The sequence below is a fragment of the Polypterus senegalus genome, chromosome 18 (genome assembly GCF_016835505.1).
Source record: "Polypterus senegalus isolate Bchr_013 chromosome 18, ASM1683550v1, whole genome shotgun sequence".
Classification (NCBI taxonomy): Eukaryota; Metazoa; Chordata; class Cladistia; order Polypteriformes; family Polypteridae; genus Polypterus; species Polypterus senegalus.
Window position 1 is genome coordinate 82,912,726 of NC_053171.1, and position 21,881 is coordinate 82,934,606.

At 38.6% G+C, this 21,881-nt stretch overlaps 1 protein-coding gene across 1 annotated transcript in view; it reads right to left on the bottom strand.

The window, feature by feature from the left end:
• The window catches only part of lrfn5a (leucine rich repeat and fibronectin type III domain containing 5a), a 192,531-nt gene extending 171,462 nt beyond the window's left edge, over window positions 1-21,069 (bottom strand). Inside the window, exon 1 of the mRNA XM_039741556.1 lies at window positions 17,602-21,069. The gene's annotated coding sequence lies outside the window, so the exon portion shown is untranslated. The remainder of the gene's footprint in view (window positions 1-17,601) is intronic.
• Between the last annotated feature and the right edge of the window lie 812 nt (window positions 21,070-21,881).

Consider the following 21,881-nt stretch of genomic DNA (forward strand, 5'->3'; position numbering starts at 1 on the left):
TCAAGTGATTCACATATCAAAACAGTTTTGTGTATTATAAAGTAAATTTCATATCTGTTTAAAGTATCATTTATAGATAGGTAGATGTGTCAGACAATCTATTTTATAGCGTCTTTCATACCTACCTATCTATGTACCTGCCCTATACTGTATAACTAAGCTGTTGTATACATATGTCGAAAGCTAAAAACGTATGCACTTAGCCAGGCTGTTTACATTCTTTTTAACTGCTTTAAAATTAAGATCACCACAGGAATCAAAGACTTTATGATGCCATTAAAACACAGCAGATCAATAGAAGTAGGGCAGTCTTGTTTTTGAGTGCGGTAACAGACAAGGGAGTTTTTCTTGTTAGTATTAAATCTTTTGGGGAAATGGTTTGTTATATCTGGGTAGGGCACATTAAGGAGGACAATTCCTTTATGTCCGATGGTTATAGCATACTGTATGACTCTGCACACTCTCTCTTTGCCCACTGCCTTTATTACAGCCTCACATAAAGCTGGAGTCTCTATCCACAGAACTAGATTGGTGCATCAATACAAATATTTCTAAACTAATAATATCAGATCACAAAACAAAATTTAATCCTCCTTACATTTTTCACTCCAATATCATTATTTACAACTGGACAAACTGAAAGAAGCCTTTTCATCCGGCCATTTATTGAAATGTTGACTCCATTTGTCTAGACTTTTGGTCAATATCAGGGCAACGTGTAACCAATCCTTCAATCCATGGCTATTTATTAACTCTGAGCCAGTTTTATAAACCAAGACTACGAATGATTCCAGCAAGAACAAAGATAACATGCATTGTTATGTTATTATATTTATTGGATTTCTAAGTGATATTTTATTTCAATCAATCATCTAATCATAAAAGTACATAAAGATAGAATCTATTTAAGTGTGGGGTGTAGTGAAGCAGTGCTTAGCTTTGCCACTTTACAGACTACACATTCTGGGTTTAAATCCCAGCCCAGTCCTCATCTCTGTGGGTTTTTCTTTGACGTGTGTTTTAGGATAACTGGTGTGGAGCTCAGCCCGGACACAGATAGGCAGACATCGTTCTGTACAACCCAACATGTTTATTTACACAACTATTATTTACAGGTGCCCACACAACCCCAATCTCCCCCAAAAGTCCTGGCCAACAACACAATGCCTCTTTCACTCTCTTCAGGCCGCCTCCTTTCCTCTCCTCCAAGACCTCGTCTCGTCCTCCCGACTCCAGCGCTCAAACGGAGGGAGACGGCCCCTTTTATAATCACCCGGATGTGCTCCAAGTGCCTCTCGACACTCTTCCGCCGGCACTCCCCAGTGTGGCGGAAGTGCTGGCGACGCACCCAGGAGCACTCCGGGTGTCCCTGATCCTCTGCCCCCTAGCACTTCCGGGTGTGGCAGAAGTGCCGAGGTCCAGGGGTGCATAGGCATTGGTGGCGCCCCCTAGCGGTGACCACGGGCCCCTACAGGGTCGAGCTTCAAAGCTCTGTGGTCTGGGGGAGGCGTAAGCCCTCCTCCGGGGCATCCTGACCGGGTCGCCGCAGCCACCTGTGACACTGGATATGTTGGAAAGGCTTGTGTGAGTGTGTGCATGAACAGGCCTTGTGAAAGACTGGCTCCCCATGCAGGGTCAGATCCTGCTTTACACCTCATACTGCCGAGATGGGCCTTCAGTCCACCATAACACTGATTTCGATTAACTGGGTTTGGGAATGTTATGCTATAGCATAAGCCTGGATTTAATGGTGAGTTCAGTCTTAAGGCTATGTCATATTATATGACATTTCCAGTAATTTTCATCTTAGACTTCATTTACACAATCTTTAATTGAGTCAGGCTCAGTCACAGCACACTTCAATGGCCTTCAATCGTGTAGTGTGACGTACCCAGTGAATCAGTCCTACCACTCTGTGACTTACTCAGACCAAATCAAACAGGCTTTCTAAGTCATCAGGGTTGGCACTGTACTCAGTTTGCATATAAAATCTTCATGTAAGGTACATTTTTGGGCTTATAATTTCTCAACAAGTTCAGTCAATTCATCTTTCATTCTGTCATTCAACTGTGGTGCCGTAAACATTTTAGCTTACCATTTTCACTATTCTATGACTGTTTTTAGCTTCTGTTTAGTTTAAACAGTTAACATTGTCATCCATACTGCTTCCTTTATTATAAGAGTTATTTAAAGCACATAGAGTGGCAAGAATTAAAACAACAAACCAGGTGGAATAGTTGTTGGTGGTGTAAAAGCCTTGTTACTCTGCACGTCTTTCCCAGCAGTTTTCAGTCTAGACTTCTTTTACATAATTTTAGCTAATCAGCAGCATTTGTGGTATGCGCCCGTGACCAGCAGTTGTGTAGTCCAACATTCTCAGTGAAACAGTTGAACTGGTCTATGACTCGCTCCAACAATTCTGTCTTAAGTTGTAGAGGTGGGCTCATGTGTACGTGAGAGCAGAGGATAAATGATCATTCACCCAGGAGTACAATGAATTTATCTGTGAGGAATAAAGGAAATGGGTGATTTTGGACCTGTCAAACAGAAAAGAGATGTGTCTGTGTCTTATGTTGTGTGTTTAACGTACCCCAGCAGAATGGGAAAAAAAAAAGAAAAAAGCAGAGAGATTGCAGCTGAATTTGCCATACCTATTACTGTCACATGGGTACCCGCTCTATCGGGCAACTCATTACTAGATGTCAGAAGAAGGAACATGCTCAAGATACTTAAGAAAGTTGAAACTGCGCTGGGAAGCCATTCCTCAGTCATCTCATTTGGCAAACCCTGCGATTTTTTGTTGTGTAATCTGAGAAGCTCAGGCGACGAGATCAGAAAATGCAGTTGGAGAGAGGAGGAAATCCTCTGACTTAAATAGGTAAAATACACAGCTCACAGATTAAATGATTGATATAATAATTCAAAGATGGTTGACCGCTTCCTGAACATAACTTTAAAAGGATCTTCTTTTTTGACATGTTTGTCTATTACAATTCATTTCTTTTTTCCAGTCTTCCATTCCCTCTCCATCTGTGCTCATTTTTTGCTTTTTTAACAGGTGGCTCATCCACCTGATTTCTTTATTTACCTCAGACCCTCACTAGTTCTGTCAAGTCAAATAAATACCTTCAACTCACAGAAAATAACTGGTCATTAGGGGCATATTAAAATGCTGAAAGTGGAATTATACCAAAAAGGATCTGGTAAACGGGGACACATTGCATTTATATTGCTGTTACTTACAGTCTGAAGTGTTGTTAATGCTCACTATATTAAATAGAAGTTATTTCGCCGTTTAGTAAAAAAGACTAATTAAAGAAATTGCTGAATTGCATAGTTTTCTTAATTACATTCATTATTTGTACAGAAATGTTAAAAAAAAAAAAAGATCTCTGTCACAACAATTCCTCAGCTCAGGGAATGGGAATTGTATCCAGTGTTCCTAGCAAGACATTTTGACTTTGGAAATGTTAATGTCATTACTGCATGTGTGTGTACAGTAAATATGGGTGTCAGAGTGAATCCGACATGTCACATTAGTGCCAAGCATGTCTACATAATGGACTGGCACCATGTACCTGTTTCCTGCCTTGTACCCAGTGCTGCCAGGATAGCCACCAGCCCACCACAGCCTTCAACAGGGTGAGCTGGCGTTGAGAATGAGATGAGATGCCTACATGCCACATTACATTATTAAGCAATGTTTCAAAACATTCAAGGCCCTATCCAATATTACTAACTTCACCCTGACTCCATTCTCATTTAAGCAGAGCATTGAAGCTTCATTTAGACAAAAGCATGGCTGAATAAGACTGAGGTCTGCTATGATTTATTTTTGTACACATTTTTTACAACTTTATTTCATACTTTTTTCTTTTCCATGTTGTAGTTTGGACTTAAATAGAATAACAGGTTTTCATTTAAACCATTAATTAAAAATTGTGAAATATTTTGTCTTTCCGCGATGCCATTTTGTTTCATTGTGGGCACCGCCATTTTGTTTCTGTAACCACCTCATTCCTAAGGCAGAGATGACAGGAAATGAATAGTGCATGGCATCAGAGATTAGTAGGTATAAACATCAGTACTGGGTCTTCATGTTTATCCAAGTTTGTAAATGAAGACTTTAATAGCAGAGAGAGCATTTTTGTTTTCTAGCATTTCTGTTTTTGACCTTAACATTTGTTTTCTTTGCATTTTGATTTGACGACATATCAGTTTTGATGTTTCTGTTTAATGAACTCTACTATATTTTAAACTATGTTTCACCTTTCTTATTAAAAATCTGCCTCACCCTTCCTGTGACAATACAGGGTGGTGTCATTTCTTCTGAACACCTTTATAGCATGAATCTTCTACTTAGAGAAGCATTCTGCATGTCGAGCTGAGCTCATCTACATGTGGTGTTGGACTATATCTCACTGTAAAACTTCAAAACCAGTTTGTTGGCAACAACCAAATTTTACTTAGAGAAGCAAGTTCCATAAACTATTTGATCAGAAATTTTTACTGTAGGGCTGTCCACCAAATAAGTCATCAGAAACAGAGGTTTAAGTCTACCCAACTTCTCTTTTCAACAGACCTCCGTGTATACAGGTGACAATGAGGGACCACAAGTAAAATGGCAACCAAATGGAGTACTGGACCTCTTCAGACCCTTGGAGAACATGTAAACTCCACACTGATGGTTTGGATCTAGATCTGATATCTCATCATAATTTGACTGCCTTAGGTTAGATTGACTGATTATTTAAATTGATTAGATTGCCTTGAAAATTCTAGGTAACTGTAGGGTAAAGTTTGGAACTAGATGTCATTGATAGCCTTTGGAATCACACAAACTGCTGTTGTTGTAGGGTTTATAGATGGAGAAAGGGTGCCAGAAAATGCAAACAAAGTATTAAAGGGTTCATTGGGTTAATCACAATGTGGGTCATTGATTAATGTCCTTGCTATTAAACGGCCCATTAATTTCTTAAAGAAACCATAAAGTCAAAAGGTACCTCCACAGATGTACAGCAGTTACATTCATACATTATTGTACTTCATATGTACATGTGAATGAGATTACATTCTTAGCTTTAAAGCAGGTAAAAATAAAAAATATCTATAACAACCAGATTCATTTTCTTTTTCTTTTTGTCTAATTTTCGATTGAATGCACTTTTTCCTTATATCGTTTTATGAGATGCTAAATCATGACTAAAGGTACCTTCTTTGAAACACAATCCATACATTTACAGCTCACTAGTTAGCAACAAGCTGACACATTTCCTCATTTTTTCAATCATAACAACATTCTACAATGCCCATGGGACCTGACTTTCAACACAATTACTGAGTGTAGCTTTACCCTGGAGCTCAGGCTCATTTGGTCATAGCTTCAGTGGTTTTCAAAGCACTAATATTATATTATATTATATTATATTATATTATATTATATTATATTATATTATATTATATTATATCTATACTAATAAAAGGCAAAGCCCTCACTGACTCACTCACTCACTCACTGACTGACTCATCACTAATTCTCCAAATTCCCGTGTGGGTGGAAGGCTGAAATTTGGCAGGCTCACTCCTTACAAAAGTTGGGCAGTTTTCATTTCGAAATTCTACGCATAATGGTCATAACTGGAAGCTATTTTTCTCCATATACTGTAATGGAGTTGAGCTCGATGGTCGTGGGGGGCGGAGTTTCATGTGACATCATCACGCCTCCCACATAATCACGTGAACTGACTGTCAACGCAGTACGTAGAAAACAAGGAAGAGCTCCAAAAAGTGCTGAAGAAAACATGCATTATATAATTGAGAAGGCAGCGAAACAATAAGAAGCGAGTGAGTGACACGTACAACCATATTCATGAGTGCTGCTACTTCGAAAACAAAGCACGATGTAAACCTACACTTTAAATTAAGTTCATAGACAAGCTGCCGCTGGCGTTTGTCATGCCCACGGGTAATGCGGGATACAAGTTTAATGAGAGGACGCAGGATATAAACGAGAGTTTTGATCACTTTGTAACTAAGTTAAAATTGCAGGTAAAGGGCTGTGCTTATGCAAATTTCGAGAGACTGTCTTTGTGGGGGGATTGACAGTTAAGGCGGGGGGAGTCCGTCATCATCTCCCTCCCATTCACCTCATTTCGCTCTGAGCTGAGCTCCGCAGCTACGCAGTCTTACGGAGCGACTTTGTGACGCTGCCACCAAATACTCACAGAAAAATCCACAAGTTAATACACACGCTGTCTCTAGAGTTTCTGCACTCTCTGAATCCTCCAGGCACTACTTACAAAAGGTTACATTGACAATCATGTTACGTTACTTTTAAAATGTTTCCTTTTGTTAGCACAAGCACAGCTGAGAAGCCTCGATGCATGTGCTCCATAACGCGTTAAAAAATAACGCATTTAATCACACTTTGCATTCCAAGCAAAGGGGAACTTCTGTCAATGCATGATTTTGTGGTACACCGATTACATTGATGCACACATCAGAGCTACAAAAATGTAAGAGTCGGAAGAAAGGGCGTTGCTACGATTGATTGGAGGAAAATTTCATTTTAAAAGACTACCTGACGGAAGCCTTGATAAAAGCGTGGTTTTGTGCACATATATATATGTATATATATATGTGGATGTATATGTATATATATACTGTATATATGTGTGTATATGTATATATATATTTATGTGTGTGTGTGTATATATATATATATATATATATATATATATATATACATATATACAGTGATCCCTCGCTATATCGCGCTTCGACTTTCGCGGCTTCACTCCATCTCGGATTTTAAATGTAAGCATATCTAAATATATATCATGGATTTTTCGCTGGTTCGTGAATTTCTGCAGACAATGGGTCTTTTAATTTAAAGTACATGCTTCCTCAGTTTGTTTGCCCAGTTGATTTCATACAAGGGACGCTATTGGCGGATGGCTTAGAAGCAACCCAATCAGAGCATGTATTACATATTAACTAAAACTCCTCAATGATATACGATGTGCTTCCCGAGCAAATTGTTTGCTTTTCTCGGTCTTTCTCTGACATTCTCTGCGCCTGACGGAGGGGGTGTGAGCAGAGGGGCTGTTTGTACAGAGGCTGTTTGTTTAGAAGATACGGAGGCTACTCTAAAAAATGCTGAAAGACTACCTTCACATTGCTCCCTTCTTTGCGGCTGCTTTATCGCGGTGCTCATACTTAAAAGCCCAACAGCACGTATTGATTTTTTGATGGTTTGTTTTTCTGTCACGCTCTCTCTCTCTCTGACATGCACTGCTCCTGATGGCGTTCGTTTGAAGAGAAGATATTTTTGCATTCTTTTAATTGTGAGAAAGAACTGTCATCTCTGTCTTGTCATGTTAAACCTTTGACTAAAGGGTGTTGTTTCATGTCTAGAGGGCTCTAATAATGTTAACAATGTGGGAGAGTTTATAAGGGCTTAAAATATATAAAAATAACTATACAAACATATGGTTTCTACTTCGCGGATTTTCACCTATCGCGGGGGGTTCTCGAACGCAACCCCCGCGATCGAGGAGGGATTACTGTACACTCACCTGAAGGATTATTAGGAACACCTGTTCAATTTCTCATTAATGCAATTATCTAATCAACCAATCACATGGCAGTTGCTTCAATGCATTTAGGGGTGTGGTCCTGGTCAAGACAATCTCCTGAACTCCAAACTGAATGTCAGAATGGGAAAGAAAGGTGATTTAAGCAATTTTGAGTGTGGCATGGTTCTTGGTGCCAGACGGGCCGGTCTGAGTATTTCATAATCTGCTCAGTTACTGGGATTTTCACGCACAACCATTGCTAGGGTTTACAAAGAATGGTGTGAAAAGGGAAAAACATCCAGTATACAGCAGTTCTGTGGGTGAAAATGCCTTGTTGATGCTAGAGGTCAGAGGAGAATGGGCCGACTGATTTAAGCTGATAGAAGAGCAACTTTGACTGAAATAACCACTCGTTACAACCGAGGTATGCAGCAAAGCATTTGTGAAGCCACAACATGCACAACCTTGAGGCGGATGGGCTACAACAGCAGAAGACCCCACCGGGTACCACTCATCTCCACTACAAATAGGAAAAAGAGGCTACAATTTGCACGAGCTCACCAAAATTGGACAGTTGAAGACTGGAAAAATGTTGTCTGGTCTGATGAGTCTCGATTTCTGTTGAGACATTCAAATGGTAGAGTCAGAATTTGGTGTAAACAGAATGAGAACATGGATCCATCATGCCTTGTTACCACTGTGCAGGCTGGTCGTGGTGGTGTAATGATGTGGGCGATGTTTTCTTGGCACACTTTAGGCCCCTTAGTGTCAATTGGGCATCATTTAAATGCCACGGGCTACCTGAGCATTGTTTCTGACCATGTCCATCTCTTCATGACCACCATGTACCCATCCTTTGATGGCTACTTCCAGCAGGATAATGCACCATGTCACAAAGCTCGAATAATTTCAAATTGGTTTCTTGAACATGACAATGAGTTCACTGTACTAAAATGGCCCCCTATAGTCACCAGATCTCAACCCAATAGAGCATCTTTGGGATGTGGTGGAACGGGAGCTTCGTGCCCTGGATGTGCATCCCACAAATCTCCATCAACTGCAAGATGCTATCCTATCAATATGGGCCAACATTTCTAAAGAATGCTTTCAGCACCTTGAATCAATGCCACGTAGAATTAAGGCAGTTCTGAAGGCGAAAGGGGGTCAAACACAGTATTAGTATGGTGTTCCTAATAATCCTTTAGGTGAGTGTATGTATATATATATATATATATATATATATATATATATATATATATATATATATATATATATATATATACAGTATATATGACAGCAACACTCATGACAATGACAATGTCAATCATGTTACAGTATGATTAAAATGTTTCCTTTTCTTTTTCATTACTTCTTTAACACACTACTTCTCCGCTGTGAAGCGCGGGTATTCTGCTAGTTATATTATATTATTCTTAGACACTCTTATAACCAATATAGCATTGAGGAGGGAACAGGGCAGAAACCAACCTTGAATCTATCAAAGGACTCAATGATACAGACAATCACACTCACAAGAGACAAAATTAGAATCACAAAATAAAATAATAATAATAATGTATAGTATTTAATGTTTTAATGTTTAAAATATTTAACATTTCACATATATATATAAACCCAACAAACTCATCTTCGGGGATGTGGAAGGAAAACAAAATGGCTGAAGATAAACCAACACCAGTCATCTGACATGAAATTCAAACCTAGGTTGCTGGATCTAGCAACCTGAAACACATTCTAAAAATAAAACAAAGTTGACTGTGACGATCAAAAAGCAATGAACATCCAAAAAGTCGAAACCGGGAAACACGGAAATCTTATGTCAAAGCCAATATGTGATCAGAAATTCAGAGTCAAGGTACAATAGCAGGGATTCGAAAAAACCAGGAAGGACTAAATAAGGAAAAAATAAATAAGGTTTATCTGTCAAGTTCAAATAAACCAGGGGTGATCTTTTATATTATTAATAAAATGATAATGAGTACAAACCAAGGTAATTATAGAAATTAGTTCAATGAGACATTCCAAATCAGTTACATAACATGGTGGAACCCTAACAAAAAGCAAAATGGCGTCACAATGAAACGTAATTAAATAATGAACTGTTTCAGAATAAGTTCTACATAAAATTAAAAACTAATTTTGAATTCCTTGAGCCTCAAAACCATAAATCCATATAGAGATCTTTAGGAATGTATAAAAGTTGAAGATCATAACACATGGCAGCAGTACCACTTACTGCAGTGAGGTTCATCTGATGACACATTGTTACTTTAACTTGCCTTTGGCATCACACAACATCTGAGAGTCAAATGGCATAAAGGTTTCAGATGATAATATGGTAAGACATGACACACACCTTCTGTTGCAAGTGAAACAGTACAAGTTCAAATTCTAGTATAATTGAAACTTTGAGGTGAGGTTGTTATTTCAAATAAGAAAGACAGGAACTCTGAGGAAGTGTAGTAATACTCACTGATCACTCCGTTGAAGTGTACCGACATGCTGCCTGTTGATTACCACATGCAAGTAAGAATTTTACTGCACTTTGTACATACGACAATATTAATCCTATGAAGCTATGTGTTATACTCTGGGTGACTCCTAGGATTGTCACCCTTATATTGAATTAAAAAATAAAATTGTCAAAATTGCTTAATTTGGTTCAGTGTTACAGGGCTTGGGCCTATCTTGATAGCACTGGGTAAATGGAAGTAAGCTGGCTTTGATATTCCATCACTGGGTCCACTCACACATGGCCACTTTAGACTGAACAATTAACTTGATGTGAATGTCTTGGGGGATGTGAGAGTTAGACCATTTAAACCCAAAGGAAAACCCTCAGAGATATGAGAAATATGTGCAAACTCCCCAATGATGATGAGTAAGTGCAGGATTCAAATCTAGGACACAAGAGCCTTGAGGGGCACCATTACACCCTGAACTGGATGCAGGAATTAGAAAAGGAGTTAATCAATACATATTATATTATATTATATTATATTATATTATATTATATTATATTATATTATATTATATTATATTATATTATACCAGTAAAGGCATATTGCACGATACTGTGCAGTGAATCCACTTGACTTGAGCATTCATAGCTTTCATACTGTTTCTCTGTATGTTTATCATTTGTTTGCTCAGAGGTTGGTGTGCTTGCTTCTTCGTGAGCAGCTCTTCTTTTCTCCATGCTAGTGACCTGCTTCTTCTCTTCTTCTGTCATCGCCATCTTTTTGCGTTAAAATTGACTAAGTCAGTGTTTGTGTTGCAATTACGTAGTACCTTTTCTTTAATTTTTCACTTAACCTGGCACTTAAGTCTTCAATTTGCCTCAAGAATGATTTAAGATATGAAGAGGTAGGGGAAGTGACAGCGAAGGTGGTAGGGGGGAGAACAATGCCCATACGCATGCACCTCCCGGCCTCCCAGCTGGCCGCTGCCGAGAGATGATTCTACAATAAAATAAAAATAAAAAGAGGAACAACCTTGGTGGTCAATCATCACCCCGAAAATGGATAGTAGATGTCACGTAGTATATGTGTACCAAATTTCAGGTCAATACGTCATACAGTTTGCGAGCTACAGGTGATTTAAAATCCTGGACAGACAAAAAAACAGCCACGGTAGCGTATTATATTATATTATATTATATTATATTATATTATATTATATTATATTATATTATATTATATTATATTATATTAGCCACATAATGTATTGAAGACAGGTAATAGAATAATCTCTATATATAATCTTCATTTGGGTCTTGATCTTTGTTTGTCCGCGAATGAATTAGAAGAAGCACTAGATGGCAGTAGAGAGACAGCTAAAACATAGGCATTGCATTAAGAATCTCCTCCAGGCTTATATTACTGAAGACTGTAGTACGCCAGTCACACCTCAAAACACAGACATTCAAACTAAACAAATTGTTGTGCTTTAAATTAACTAAAGAGATCTTTATTTAGATCTTGATCTTTGTCCGCGAACTCCACACATGCGTAGACCACCTTCCAGTTTAGTATGTTGTTGTTACTCACGGATGTCAACAATGTGCCGGAATAACAAAAGGGGTGGTGGACAGTGTTACGCTGGTTAGCTCCTGAGGCCTGGTTAGAGAATGAGATTGCCGAAGATAAAAGGTATGTGCCTTTGTAACATATGAATGAAAGAAAGACAGTGGGTAAAATGAATGACAACATAACAGCACGTTCCGGAAATTATTATTGTTACGTTGTAGCCGGCGAGTGCTGCGCATCTCACAGTTGTACCGTGGCTTGCTCACATGTCAGTGAAGTGATCCCTATTTATGCTTTAAAGAGCCTGGATACCTATGTGTCCCCCTTTTATAACCATTGCTCCGTGTATATCGCCTTACTCTTTGGATTGTCACAAAGCAACCTGCGAGATTAGAGAAAGATTGAGAAGACATTGTGAGAGGAAATGACAGCGTCCTGAAAATGAGATGGACTGTGAACGGACAGATGCACAAATGCTCCTACACCACCACATAATTACGATTCGGACAGTGATTCCGAGTGGGCCGTTCCTATCGAATCAATATCCAAGGGTTTTCTTTTGTAATTTTGTTTCCCTTATAAAAAATCATAATGCTGTGCGACGAAGGCCCAGTTCACGACTGGCAGCCGCGTTTAAACAGGGAGCCCTTCACAGACAACTTTAACACGCGCAACGTAGTTGGGCGTACATGGCTAGTTTAAAAATATTTCCTGTCTCTTGCCCTATGTGTACTTTCAGCGCCTTTGCTTGGTATCCTCTCTCGAGTGTATTCCCTCAACTCTCTCATAATTTTCAAGGCGCCTCACACTTTCTCTTTCGTCATGTCACCAAAGCCAAACTGACCAATCAGATTGTTTTGAGGGACTGGACACACAGACCTTAGTGTTTTATTATATAGTAGATTCTATTACAAACCCATGGCCCAGTATTAGTGAAACACCTACAGGTGCTAACCTACTGTGTTGTGCTGAGGCTCATCCATTACACTCCAGATGCTCTGACCTCTGCTGTTTCCCCCAAATACTTAGCATTTTGTTCTAATCTACTAACTTTGGTCAATTGTAAGTGAGCCTGGGTGAGTCCATTCTGTGAGTGTGCTCTGCTATTGTCTGACACACTACCTGGTGCTATTGTTTCCACCTTTCAAATACTGTTGCCAGGATGGGCATCAGCTGCCTTTGAGTGGATCTGAAAATTGATAATATAATATAATATTCCATTAGCTTTCAAAAATGCACATATTTTTGTTCATGTAAAAAGCATTTCCCCATACTGATGTTTATTTTGACCTCTTTCATAAGTCACGTTGGATAAATGTGTCTGCTGGCTGAATAAATGTGAATGTAAATGTAAATAAAGTCACATAACAATTTAAAATGTCACCCAGCACTATACACATAAAACTGGGCTGTCCCCTTAGTATCCCTTGCCATTCTACCAATAGGTTTTCTGTTTAGATTGAGATTTAGCATTTAAGGTATTTTTTTCAGAGACGTGGTGGGTAAAAATCCACAAATGGTGACAGCGACAGAGCTATGCCAGCATTCGCGTGTGTAATTAGAAGACAGCACTTCTTATTTGGGCCAGCGTCTGCTATTCAGGAAGCAGTTTCATTATAAATGCTATGTGCTTTTTGCATTTTGGAATGAAGATCCTTTCAAACATTCATGCTTTATTTAACTGACCCATTTTCATGGAAAATGTCACCAAAAAAGAAAAAAAAAAGTATACAATCACATGCAGAATAGCATGAATAAGAATCCTACATAAACAGAGATTCAATAAAAGTAGAATTTTACTCTTCATTAAAGATTAAGGACAAATCATAATCAAAATCCATGCCGGCCTTTGACGACTAAAACTACGCATTATGTATTAGTTTGTATGTTAGGAATTTAATCCATCTGTGAGCATCTTGTAAAATTGTGCCAGAGAACCAGCACTCCTACTCTAGCTGTTTTATTTCTGGTTGGATTATTCACTAATTTGAATTTCACAGTTTCCTGTTTTAATTAAATTTCAATGCAAATGAATATAAGCCAGGAGTATCACTACAAGACTTCATTACCGTACTTATTACGTGTCTCTGCAAAAAGGTTTCACGTATGCCTTTATCACTGCATATTTAGTTAACCTGGTCGTGTACCATAGTTGTGAACAGAATGCCTAACTACGTTATGTCTGACCAGTGCCAAATGACTTGTGGTATGGTATACAATTAAGAAATTAGGACGCCTGGCAGACATTTACTTCTCCTGGGTTTAGCAGGTTGTTTTAAATTACCAATCTGTTTTTTTTTTTTTTTCAGATCAGTTTTATTATTGCTTTAAACAAGAAGTCACGGCGCCTTGCTTTTTAAGCTCTTCCCAATGGCATTTCTCATTTGTTTGCACTGTACACAGTAGATAGTCGTCAAAAAAGATTTAGTGCCATGATAAATAATTAAATAAATACACACAAAAAAAACACATACACATAAGTATACAGCGGTCTGAACACGTGTTTTGCTCAGAAGAACAGAGTGGCAAGATAAAAGCAGCCTTTATTCTGCCATTTGTGCAACTAATTAAGCATTGAGCCTTGTGGCTTCAAGCTGTATGCTTTACCATTGAACCAAAGGAGACCTGAAATGATAGCTCTGTAGTTTTTACTGCTCTTGCCTTTTTGAAGGCCATATCTGTATAACCAGAATGGACATTTGAAAGTGAAACTAATAGGAGAACTGCAATTACGAACTGCCAGGAATTTTTGGAAAATGGATGGATGGATGGATGGATGAAGGAAATGCTTTTAGTTACACATTACCAGTAGTATATTATTTAAAAACCTTTCAGACTAACTTACATTTTTTTTTTACTTAGCCTAATCAACTAAAGATGCTTAAGCATATCATACTGGGCATATAATGGGACTGAGTCTGTATACATTCACATCTCGGTCATGTTGTTGCACAGTTTCAGTGCAGTGTTAGCCACAAGTGAGCACCTTTGCCAGAATTGAATTTTGAACTCCCAGCTAACAGATGCATTTATTGTGACACCTATAAAATCGCCAAAAATATACCATAGCACTGAAAGCCATTTTCTAAGCCTGAAACTCTGCACACACTGCAGCCTAATGTACAGAAATTGCATCTAAGTGTCTTCATTTAGAAATTCCACGTCTCCTAAAACTGATTACTTTTTAACCTCACCGTGGGGGTAATGCATGATAAATGCTTGACTATGCAAAGCGGTTTTGTAAGTGATTAGGCTACACCGAATGCCTTCATTTTTGTCATATCTTTGGTGCCATGGCAACAACAACAAAAAGAAGAAGAAAAAAAAAAAAGATTCTTGTCTACATGATCCATTTTAGGTTGAAGGGGCACAATGGCAACCTAATCTGACAACATTTCTAAAAGAGGATGCAAATATTTTGAAAGCAGGAATGCTCTGATAAATGTGAGCGTTGCAGCTGGCATGTGAATATTCTTTCATTTCCATGCTTTCGAGTCTCACAAGTGGAATCACTCCATCATTTCTGATTTGGCACGTCGCGTTTTGCCTCCACAGACACAAATGCACCATGAACAGCTCCTGAAATAAAGTTTATATACCCAACAGTGTTTCTGTTTGAGTATTTCTTTTTAAAAAAATCCTACGTGACTTGACACAGTCTCTAAAGAGCAAAAGACCTTGCAGACATATCCATTTTTTTTTTCAACCCGTTACTGACATCTGCCAATCAAACAAAAATCAGATCAAAGAAAAAAAGAGAGAAGAAAAGGGGTCGATGAAGCCAGGCAGCGGTGGATGCGCTTCCCGTCGCTCACTTGGTGCTTAAACCGTAGTACCGTAATCTAGGGCACGCTGTCTTTTTATCCTCATCATCTTGCTCACACTGGCTTCCACTAAACTGCCTCAGCCTTACTCGCTGTATAATACTCCCTTTGATTTTTGGGCTTCTACCAGCAGGCAACATGGACGGGAGCCTTGCAAGCGTACTTAAGCAAGTATCCGGAGCGAGAGCGCGAGCGAGAATCTCGCTGAACACATCCCAGCTGGCATGGCTTCATTATAGCACTGCGCTCTAAAACCTTTGGTAATCTGATAATTGAGGTTAGGCGCACAAACCTGTTTTGATTCGGAAACATCTTTGGCAGATGAAGAGGATGACCTTTCTGCCTTCATTAGCTAGACTGAACCAGTAAAAATGTTCTAGTCTGGGGAGGATTGTTGCTTTCCCTGCAAGAGATAAACTGTCACCTTTGAAGTTTACTGCCCTGTTAGTGTTGTCTCCTCTTGGCCTGCATCCCGGTCAATTCAACTGCGAAAGGTGTCATAGCCCTTGTCTGCCACTGGAACTGCAGGATAGGAGCATAAATTGAATTATAGCACCACCAGTCAGTAACGGCAGTGCTGCAGCCTAGCTGAGACGAGATATTATATCTTGAAATACCTTCATTAGGGATTTCTATTAAAAGACTGCAGGAAGCGATTCTTTAAAATTGAATGCAAACGGAACCGTATCAGCTGCCTCATGGTATGCTGGCGGTGACGTTACATGTTTAATAAAAGGAGCCAGAGATCTTTCAAGTGTTTTCCCTTCAAACTGATTTGGTGCAGGAACGCTGCTTAAAAGTCATCTTTACTTTATTACTAAAAAACCCCCACTCCCCCCCAACAGAGAAAACAAGACATTAAAGCGTTTAATAATTCATGGATTACACCACAGGATGAAACATTTATAAAGCTGCTTTGAGAGTACTTGCTGCTGTTAACCTGAAGCCATTTATTTATTTGGGGTTTTTTGCAAGTTAGATACCCTTCACAAAACCAATGGCTTCACATATAAGGCGCTGGCACCAGTGCTGCTTTTGCTTTGAAAAGGATCTCCCAGTCTCGGATGACAACACTCAGCCATAAGCTGGAAAAAATATCCCTGGATTTGCTAGTTTGAGGTACCCTAATGAAAACCCTGACAAATCAAACCCAGCCCAAAAGTCAGGGATCCTCACGGCCCAAATAATGCCATCTGCACACATCGGTACACATGTGCATGCTTAGTTAAAGCCCTTTCAGCCATGCAGTATTTTTATTTGTTTTTAATTGAAACCACTTGACTGACTGTAATTGCCAATTTAGTAGTTGCAATAGGGCTACAGCTGGCACATCTCTGCGAGATGAATTAAGGTCGAAGTTCACTTTCTTTCACCTTCTAGGAAAATGGGAAACGATGAGAAGCTAGCTAGATCTGGCAAATGGACCGAAACCACAGCATCTCGTCCTGTATTTTGGGAGCTGTCACGGGAAAAAAAAAAAAACGCCTTTCCGTGCAGCCAGGCAGATCGGGTTACAGCATGAGGCTGGGGCAAAAAATAAAAAGCCGACCATTCGGTACAAATCGCTCCATTTCAAAAGCTGTACTTGCCAGGGAAAGCGTGAGATTTACCAGAATTCATAACGCAGGGCAGAGCGGCGAGAAGTGTATGAACGGATCGGCCATGGTCAATTTCAGTTGTACTTTTTATTCCCCGTTCGCGTCTTGCCTTTTAACCACATAAAGAAACGCGTTCAAAGCAGAATCGGGATAATCCCCCAGACCAAAAAAGATAAAAAAAAAGAAAGAGCAGAAAATCCGTGCCCAGTTTCCGAGCTAGGGGGCTGCAAATGCCGCCTCGGCAAGCACGAAGAGACAGAAGTCAATGAAGCCCAGTTATGAGCAGCCCTCATCCTTAACAATCGAGTCTCAAAGACGCGGAATGACCTTGCAGTGTACCTGAATATCAGGTTAAACCCTTAAGTAATTTTTTTTAAGATGCCGATAGCGAATCGGTTTCCAGTTTCCCTTAGCAAGGCGGCCATTAATTGGTATATACGTGTTAAAATATATGCAATAGGCAGCGCCCCTCGTTTTATTCTTTTAGGTAAAACGTTATGCGATTTTCTTAATATGACGGAATAAAGAAAATAAATTAGAAAAAAAAGTTTACCTTGCAGAAGGAACATCAGCCCTTTTCTGTCTGTCGAGGGTCATGGAAACCGAATCTTCTCAATCCTCATTTCACCATATTTTGAAATGTGTTCCATTTGGTTTTCCACTATATTCTGTCAATGCAAGGTGTGCTGATTTTCTTACCGCACAACTCCGCACAGCCCATGTCCCCCCCTGCGCTCAAACAATATGCCATGGGTTTGTATGTAAAAAAAAAAATCCCTTCAGAATCCGCTTACGTTCCCGGTTAAACACAAAATTTGGAAAGAAGGAGAAACCAAACCCAGTACGATCAGCAAGCGCAGAAAGAAACTATCAAATTCCACAGCAGATCTTCAGGAGCCCTTTACAGGAGACGGAGGCTTGTTTTTCCCTTTCAAACTGCGCAGACAGAGCCATCCTCCTCTGGCTGGCTGGTGAGCCTTTCGACTACGGGAGCTTTCCTCCGCATTAAACCAGCTTGCTCTATTTAGCTGAGCAAACGTCTCTGCAGTGAGAGCGATCAAGTGGCTGAGATGGGGGAACTCCGATCAAATCTCAGCAGGCTGATCTTTGCACCGCTGCACCTACCACTTCCCCCCAGTTCTGCCTCCACGCTGTGTTAATCCTCAGAGTGATTGAGTGCCACATATGTGCGTTCTTCACTCAAGTCGGTAGAAAGGGAGAGTCCTCAGCCCCGATACCGCCGTTATCTACCTCTTTACCTCCGTAAGAGGATTAGTGGCTAATGATTTTACACGAAAATATGCCGGATCGTCTTGTGAACAACGGAATGAACGGAAGAAAAATGTAAGAAAGAAAAAAAAAGAATAAAGGCAAAAAAAGAGGGACAGATATCCAAAAACAATGACGACCATAAAGAATGCCTCAAACACGCCCCATAGTATTCTTTTCCCGCATTCCGGTAAACCTCAGGCCGTGCAAACACTATTTGAGGCGCTTAACTAGGAAAGCGCCGCAAGAATGGGATTTGTGGTCGAGATGAAAAAAAATCTATCAAAGGGAAAAAGCAAAGGAAGTCATCACGGATTGGTTCAAGCTGACGCTCGCGCTCCTCATTTCGGATTCTGTCACTCTGCGAAGCTCGCGCAGGAGTGCTGTCAGCTTAGTTTTCTCAGGCTAACGCGGGATGGTGTTGTTCTGAGCAAAAAAGGCGGAGGGCATCACTCAGCGGGGCTATCCTGCTATTAAAGGCTATGCAGATGAATTTACATGGACTTCCATGCTGAGAACATCCTGAGAGATGGGTATCTTAAGCGAGAGCCAGCCTGCCTGCCTGCTTTGTGGAATTTACACAGCTCCGGCGCCGAAAAGAAAAGGGGAAAGTTGCACAGTTCGTAAAAAGAAGGATACGTTTGCATCAATCGATTGAAGAACAAAGCAGAACAAAAATAATAATAATAAAAAAAAGTTTGGCAAACTTCACGTCTCCTGGACTTTCCCAATTCAACGTTTTAAAATTGTTTTTGATTTTATTCATGCTTTCGGATCTTGGATATACTGTATACGAGGATTACCATTTTAGCGTTTTCTGCGAAACACTTTAAAGAAAATAATTAACATATGGATTTCTTTCAAACCACTGCTAAACCCTTATTTTTGCAAACTTTAAAATGTATTCTTCATGCAAACTTTTAGTGGATTTTGTTTTCTAATATTCTTGGTGAATTTCTTTCGTAGCTAACAAAAAATACTCGCTTTCCTATGCATCGGAAAACTCTGGGAGACTTAAAAAAATACTTTTGTTTTTTTTTCTTTTTTTACTATATTCAGCATTGTGTGTCTTGTATAAGGTCTCCCAGTTTTTGCATATTAAAATTGACTCTGTTTACATTTTTTTACACTTACATATTATATTGGCGAAATAGAACAAACAAGGCGATTTTAAATGATGCAATTTATCAACTTGAAACTTGAAATTCTGAATTTAGTCCACAGCTAGGTTTGTAGGGATTGCGTATTTTGTGCGCTAAACAGTTAGTACATACTGGAATTTCCTCATGTCGCTGCTGAGAATGTGTTTAACACAGATGTCGCATCTTTATTTTAAAAAGAAAAAAAGTTGCGTATGCGAAACTGTGGTTTAGAGTAGACGGATGCATCTGCATTGTTTTTACATGAAGCAAGTTCAGCACCACAGACAGCTACTGGGGAGTACAGTGGACTTTGTTTTAAAAATTTATAAAATGCAGAATTCATATAAAACGTCCACTCTGGGAATACTTCATATAATGTACTTTAAAAAGTTTAAAGTTTAATAAGGCAAATATAAAATATTGGAGGAAAAGCTTTAAAAATGATATTCTTTTAATATTAGAGAATACTATGCAAATAAAACAAACCCTCAACCTGTTTAGCTTGTTCACTCTCTCCAGCTATAGTGCGGGCCAGTTTAACAGTGTGAAGGCAGCCATTCAATTTTACAGGAGCTTGTTGGGAAAACTTTATTTAAACGAAAGGATATGCCTAAACCATACGGTTTTGGGATTTACAAATATCTATGAAACCTTAGATTACTATTAGAAAACCATGAGATTCAGCAGAGCTATTTGGTGAAAATGCAACAGAAAGAACAACACATTGTTTTCATTGGCATTAAAGACATTTATCAGACCATCCAGTATGAAAAAAAAAACTACAAGAATGATTAAAATGTCATCACTTGTTTAACTGATTAGAAATAAGCTGCATTGCCTGGTATTATATATGTTACCGGCAATGTGTGAAAAGCAGGTATTGTATAGAATACCTAGGCAATGAATACAATGCCTGCCGTTTTTGCCAGTTTTCACACATTACCGGTAACATATATAATAAAATAACTGATGTTCTCAACACTGCTTAAAATGAAAGACACCTACTAATTATTTAATATGCAGTAATTACATTTGAATTTTTAGTAATACCAATAGAGTACGATAATATATATTTTTATTTTGTTATTTGTGTGCACTTGCCATATTAGTAGGTGGAATAATAAGTACAGTACACAACCTAGTGAGGCCCTACATGAACATTTAGAAATGACTGTCACATTCCTGAGTTTGACTTCTGCTGCGTACTGAAACTTGTAAGGTGGGGGTGCTGTTGTATTAGAGAATGAAACGCAGGTTTTATGAAGAGTACGCCGTCTTGTCTCCATTTTTCAAGATGCTCATTAATATGCATGATTTTGTAATTCAGGGGAAGAAAGATAGTTAGAACACTGCACATTCAGATGAAACAATGCATTTGTAACATTGTGGTTTTTTTTTTTACTAAAATTAATCCAAACAGGAAAAGATATGTGTGTTTTTTGCAATATAATACATATTATCTTTAATTTCTTTAAGTAATATCTCCAGTTCTGTAAGAGGAAAAATGAAACAAGCAATTAGGCAAGTCTTTAATTAAAATTAAAAAAAAAGTTAATGATAGTTTACTTATTTGGTAAACACTGCATTGTGTGTCAGACCCAAAGTTTTTAACAGCTTAAGCAAAAAGCATATGAATGTTGGGTTTAAAAATATAAATGTTCTGCTACATGTTTCAGTTTTGTAGAAATAAAGTTTAAACATTTAAAAATTAAATAGTAAGTGTAAATAATTATGAACATCTATTAGATCTGTCTAATACCCCTGTTATGGGTGATATATCTCTATATACCATACAGAAATATATTCATACAGTTAATATATGTGAGTGTGTATATATAATGTATATTTAGAATCTATACTGTGGGCATGTGTACTTATGTAAGTACTGTATATGTACAAACACATATATTCTTTATACTTGTATTTATTTGAGATATATAGATATATAGAACTGAAGAGCACTATATAATAAATAGATAGATGTGAAAGGCACTATATATCAGATAGATAGATAGATAGATAGATAGATAGATAGATAGAACTTTATTTGTCCCCAGGGGGATTCTTGGCTTTTTTACAGAAGCTTTTTAGAAATATGGGGCTTCTGCATCTATTTCACAATCTTAACTGTGCTATTTATTTAAATATGTAACAAATTGTCCACATACATTTTATGCAATGTATAAAATTGCATTATAATACATTTTGACAAAACATGTTCATATTTAGTTACTTATACTTCATAAGTAACAGCAAGCATGTGCATAATATCAAGCTTCAGCTATTATTTAGATAACAAGTAATACGGCAGAATGGTGATTAAGCAGGTAGAATTTCCATCTCGTGGTTCATGAGGGTGCCGTCTTGGCGCACTATGAATGTTTCCATTTGACTGGCATGGTTTGATTGTATTCCTGTATTA